This window comes from Chanodichthys erythropterus, chromosome 3 (genome assembly GCF_024489055.1).
Source record: "Chanodichthys erythropterus isolate Z2021 chromosome 3, ASM2448905v1, whole genome shotgun sequence".
Taxonomy (NCBI): Eukaryota; Metazoa; Chordata; class Actinopteri; order Cypriniformes; family Xenocyprididae; genus Chanodichthys; species Chanodichthys erythropterus.
In genome coordinates, this window is record NC_090223.1 from 37,879,169 (window position 1) to 37,885,829 (window position 6,661).

Here is a 6,661-nt window from a genome sequence, read left to right on the forward strand (position 1 = left end):
ATAAGAGCTAAGTATATTAGCCAAACAGTTCTGAAAACTGTTATGCTAACGGACTTTTTCGAAGAAAATAAACTATTTCAATAAAGTTATTTATTAAATATTCGACAGAAGCGTGTCAATTACAGGTAAGAAACATCCAGAACAGTTTTATATTATTTATGTGATTTTAGGAACTAAACTCACCAGAAAGCAGAGAAAGCAACAGCGAGAGACGGAGATTTTGCAGCTTGTCCGTTACTACGGTGCACCGTTACCATGGTAACTTCTCCAGTGTTTGAACGTTCAAAGCGCGCGCCCATTAAAACACGTCAAAGTCACGCAGCATTTTAAACATCTAACATTCCCAGTTTAATGACTTGATCCGTTTATTTTGCAGAGGACGGGATATGTTCAGATAATTTGGCTACTTACAAAAACTTTTCTGAACTAAACAAGCTGGGCTAACCTCGCATTCCGCTGCTCATCTGCCCTTCGCCTCCGAGAAATTGAGATTACAAACTGCCTGTAGTAAACCGAGTGCCTTAGTAACTTTTAAGTGTCACAGAATTATAAAAAGATTTTTCTAATTTACTTAAAGTGAAAACTTACCTGAAAACCACAGATGTTGCCGGAGTCGCCATTTCTCGTCGGTTGCAGAGATGAATGGTCACGCGCAAACAGAAAAGCGCGGCATATCGGCCTGCAGTCGTGATCCGACCCAAAGCCGACGAGCTGGAACTAGAGCTCGGACTGAAGATCACTGAAGACCTGCTCCTATGCCTGGCCGATCCTTATTAGTTGTTACAGATATGAGGCCGACGTTCCGCTCTGGGGCCGACGTCGGCCACATGTATGTGTGCTATCTGGGTGAAGGCCTGCTGCGGCGGCCTGGCGCTGAAAGAAGGCCCGTTCCGTCGCGGGAAGAGGCGGCATTGCCCGAGACTTGAGCTTGATGCTCGGCTGCCTTATTGTCATTTTTCTATGACAGTAATGATTGAATGGGCCAGAGTAGGGAATACACAGAAGGATATCGCGGATGATTCGGACGTGGAGACAGGCCTCGGCGTTTTAGCATGCAGGGACCCGTTTGTTTGGGCTGACGCCCCTCCGAAATAATGCCGTTGGATTGGAGAAAAATTGTTCTTAAGGCCAGAGGATTGTGGCAAAGATTCCTCGAGGATGAAAGATTCTTCATCGGACGCGACTTCGACATGTTAGGAACTTAGGGCGGCACCAAATGCTGGAAACTGTCGAGGATCCTTGGGTGAGTTTGACTGTGATTATATACAGGCCTGAACTCATGCCGATTGGGTAGATACGTTGATTACAGATTGTTGACAGCTGGTAGAGATGACGTAATCATTAAGATGATGTAATGATTGGGTATCTTATTTGACTTGTTCCTCCTGGGGCCTGTTGCACAAAAGTAGGATAAGGGATTAAGCCAGGATATCTTGGTGATCCTGGCTCAATTGATCCCTAATCCGGTTGCACTAAAGCTGGATAGGGGGCAGGAGGATATGTTATGGTATAAATTACCATGGAGATTTATTCTGTGGAGCTAGCCTGCTCCAGACCAGGCTAAATTCCAGGATCTATTTAATCTCATCCCTAATGTCAGTCAGCAGTCGCCACAAATGGAAACCAATAGTTATTTCACTGCTCACTATACATTGTTATCACATATAACTAGACCCACTGTCATTATTTAAACGTTTGTGATCATTAATTTCAATCATTTTGGATAAATAATGATTTTTAGATGATGTTGCTATCATTAGATAATTTACAGTTTCCAATAGACTATAAGGCTATATATAAAATGATAGAATATTAGGGCCACAGAGGGGAAAAAAAAGACAAGTCATAATATTGTAACCAGTTGTTTTAAAGGAGGACAGTTGTTAAAATGACAGATGTGGGGCATTTCGTGAAATTGTACTTCAGTATGGTTTCATAAACAAAGACATGCTGATGTGCCAGAATATGAAGTATCACATTGTCATAACTATCAAAACTGTAAAAAGAATATGTTGCTTTTCTGCAGAAAGAACCAGCCTCATAAATTTATGACTTTATCCTTTTTCCTCAGTGGGGCCCTAGTACTCTGTCATATAAACAAATACACATTCCATATGAATATAAAAACACAATGTGTAACATTATGTTCCTTTATTGAATAAGGACAAAACAAAGCAGGTAAACTATCAGCTCCTTTCGAAACTGAAGTCACAGTGACTCTACAAGATGGAAAGCACAGAATCAAAGCATATTATACAAAATGATACATACACATTCAAAGGTCTGTATATAACACACCCTGCATGTCTGCACACTAAAATAAATGCAGGACAAATCCATACACATCAACTGAACAGACAAATGAATGGATGCAGTAGCCTCCCTGCAGCCTTGTATTACACACAGTATACCGCACAAACATCATAAGAGGCCAAATTCGTAAAAAAACCAACCCAAAAAACCCCTATTTCCTCTGCCACAGCAGGACATTTTTTACCTAAATTGAAAGCACACATACTAACTAAAATAATTCAACACATATTGGTCCCTCAGCAGCCGACCACTGTCGTCATCAGGGAAGATTGCCGGATTGTCCCAGTTCATGGCTGGTGGCACTCTGGGGGCCCTCTCCTTCCTCAGGCAGGCCACATTGTGGAGGACAGCACAAGCCACAGTAATATCACATGCCCTAACAGGGTTGACCCTTAATTTGTGAAGGCAGTGAAAGCGTGCCTTCAGTAGGCCAAAGGTCATTTCAACTCTGGCCCTGGTCCTGGCATGGGCATGGTTGTAGGCCTGCTGTGCTTCCTGGGGGTCTGTGAAAGGTGTCAGGAGAAAAGGCTGGCAGCCATACCCCCTGTCTCCCAGCAACACACCAGAGAATTCACCTGTCAACACAAAATCTCATCATTACTACCTCATAAACACAGTGATATTCTTGACACAGCCATGATGGTTATAAATAGGGGTTGTGTGGCTTACCTTGTGATAGGCACTGATAGATTTCAGAGGCCCGAAAGATTCTGGAGTCATGGACTGAGTCAGGCCATTTTGCCACAACATTGCTGATCACACAGTCAGCATTGCAGACCATCTGAAATCATAAGATGAGGAATATTACACCAATCAATGCACATCATTGGCAATGCAGAGTGTTCGTCAATGGACAATATCAAAAAGTTATGTTCACCTGAACATTAATGCTGTGAAAGGATTTCCTATTCACAAAATCGGCCTCATGGGCACCTGAGGGGGCTTTTATCCTTATGTGTGTGCAGTCCACTGCACCAATGACATTGGGGAAACCTGTCACACAAAGTAATGAGTATCCTACTATGTGTTAACAGTTGTCCTGTAATTTGTAGATCCTCTTACCTGCAATCCTATAGAACTCCTCTTTCATGTCACAGAGTCTTCTGTGGCCAGGGAAGGAGATGAAGACATCTGCTAATGCTTTGATAGCCAGACACACACTCCTTATTGTGTGGCAAATTGTGGCCTTGTTCAGCTGTTCTGCATCCCCCACTGAGTACAGGAAGGCTCCACTAGCAAAAAAGCGCAAGGCCACACAAACCATTTGCTCCACACTCAGTGCATGGCTCCGTGCAGTGCGGTGCTTAATCCTGGGACCCAGTAGTCTGCATAGATACCTGATGCCATCTGCAGAAAACCTGTATCTTTCATATAGATGGTCATCAGGGAAGGCCAGTGGGTCCAACCGGTCCCTGAAGACCCTTTCTCACCTGAAGGCTCTCCTCAGCACAAGTGCTTCTTCATCCACCACATCTCGCAAGAATGGGCATGCCATTGTCAGAGCAGGAAGGAACACACAATTTTGGGCCTTCATATAGGCTAGTGGCCACACCTGGTGCTGGGGGGGTGGGCAAAAGAGGCCGGTGCCTTATAACGATGACTTGGTTGTACTGATTGCTGTGAAAATAAAAAATACCTTAGAAAGATGCCACAGTCCTGTGTGCTCACAATAAGAGCTCATATGTCATGGCTCACTTGACTTTACGAGAATATACCTAATTTTTAATTTGAGCTGTGTCATCTTCTTGGAGCTGGGGGAGGAAAGAAAAATAATGATTAATACATTTGTGTTACAGTTAGCATACAGTGTACATTGAAGGCATATCTCACCTCCCTCTCAAGTTTTTTTATTTCAAGGTCCAGTTTCCTAATTGTCCTCTTTTTTATTTCGGACTCCAGTGCAAGATTTTCTATCTTTTTCTTCTTGTACTGAATGTCTATGTCTGCCAGTTCTATTTGGCGCCGGAGGTGGTTGCCATACAACTTTCTGATAGCTTGTGAGCTCTGTGAACACAATACAATTAGCGCAGCTGGAATTTGGCAGGATGTGGTGTCCTTTTATTAATACGCACTATGTTGCCAGGCTGGTTTTCCCACTGTATAGCATCTGGGTCCTGTAAAAGAAATTAGATTTTTTTATTTTGATGAGGACTCCTCACCATTGTAGAGTAAATGGTACTTTCACAGTCTTAACATGATACCTCATGCCTTCTGGAATCCACAGAGATGGTCTCCTCCTCATCATCGTCTCCATCATGTGCTGTTGCTGCTGCACTGGGGCTTTCACCCTATCACATTTAATCGGATTCATATTGAAGCTAGTAGACAAGACATGCCAGGCCTACAGTATGCCTTTGATGGAGTACTCACTGGATCAGCATCGTCTGGTGCTTGTGCTGGTGGCTCTAACAGGAACACAGTGCTGCCAGACACTGCAAGGCAATAGGTAAACCAAAGTCAGACAGTCCAAATTGATTCAATATGAATGTGGTTGTATTCCATGTAGAGATGGAAGGACATACCTTGAATGAAGCGGGTGGCATCTTGGGAGGAACCTATGCTCGTCTCTTTCCCCCCAGGGATCCCCTCTAAGACGGGCCTGCCTTTATTTAGCTCCAAGGCCATGTCCTCTGCTGGGGTAAGGTCAGCCTTTGGTGACCCACCACCCGTGCCTTGTCTGTGGGTATTCTTTTTCACTGCTAAAACAGTACAGACAATGTGTGAGCAGGCACCTTCTGGGTACAATATATGCTTGTGCTTTGTTAAATATTAGTCAGGGACCATACCATTCTGCAGAATGTTCTTGTATTTGATTTTGACCTGCTGCCATGTCCGTTTTGGCCCGTTCATGTTTAATCTACATCACACGCGCACACACACACACACACACACACACACACACTCTTTATCACAAGAACATTTAATGGAGTCATACTGACAAAAATGACTTGGTATTTTTGTATTGTTTTCAGTAAAAATATATATTAAAAAAATAAAAAAAAAACACTAAAGATGTATTTTCTTGATTTTCTTAATGACCTAGCAAAATAAGTATAGGTTTAGACCAAAAATATAAACTTCAAGTAAATGTGTGCTTAAAACAAGCAAAAAAAATATATATCTGTCAATATAATAAGAAAAATTCTCTTGAAATAAGTTTACTTTTTCCATAAACACTTACTTTTAGAAAAGTTCTCTTGTTTCACTGGCAGAGTTTTTTGCTTATTTTCCTAGGTTATTTTGCTCTAGAAAATATTTAAGATTTTTTTTAGATATTTTTTTTTGACTGAAAACAAGACAAAAATACTAAGTAAGAAAGACATTTTTGCAGTGCAGTGAGCAACCAACCTTGGGTCCTTTGAAAGGCGCTATATAAATTAAAGTGATTATTATTATAGCTCATCTATGTATTCAAGAATTTTATTTATATAGCACTTTTCACAATTGTTTCATTCTGTCAAAGCTGCTTTACATTAATAAAAGCAGGGGAAACACAAAAAAAACGGTGGACAACATAATAAGCAGAGTACAACGGCTAAGATTAAACCGTACTGAGCTTAGTAACGTAAAATAATAATGTAATAAAGGCTTTAATAATAATATATCATAGCTTTATACAGTGTGATGGAGTTACGTTACACAATTTCACTCATAAATGCAGTGCATTTCAATAAAAAAATTTAACCGTTTCATAATTACAGTACAACTGCGTTTTTGGAGATGTGAATTAAATATTTGATTTGTAATTGTGATGTTTCAGCGGAGCGGTGAGTGTGTAATTGTGCACTACTTACGCATTCAGGCGGTCTGCAATACTTTGCCACGCTTTTTCTCTTTGCTTTATCACTGTGGCGGTGTTGCCTTTCTTCTTAATTATATCTTTTACCTCCTCGTATGCCTCCATGAGGATTTGTGCTTCCGACGGGGAAAAGTACGCGGCTCTAGTTGCCATGGTAAATCAGTTAATCTGTGATCTGTGGCGGGGTCTATTTGAGTGAGCCGTGAGCGCGCACCTATCCAGGATTGGTTTCACCTGGCTTAATGAATCCGTGTCTGCTCATCCTGGCTTGGTCTTTGTGCAACCAATTAAGCCTGGACGCACATGTTTTGGCTTTATTGAGCTCAGCTGAGTCATTTATCCCGGATGTCTTAATTCTACTTTTGTGCAACAGGCCCCTGAACTACGTTTATAAAACATCATTTGTTGTAAACGCATATTACTCAGACTCATTAGAGGGTGAAAAACAACGCAACAGAAGCATGTTGGAGGCTTGATATGAAAGTTTAAAGTCTCTGGTTTTGTATGCAAAAGAATTTTTGTGCTACCTATATGAATTCAATTTTTATT

The 6,661-nt window shown here is 41.5% G+C and overlaps 1 pseudogene; it reads right to left on the reverse strand.

Annotated features, from left to right (window-relative positions):
- Window positions 1-2,468: 2,468 nt before the first annotated feature.
- Window positions 2,469-3,808, reverse strand: LOC137017664 (putative nuclease HARBI1; annotated as a pseudogene).
- Between the last annotated feature and the right edge of the window lie 2,853 nt (window positions 3,809-6,661).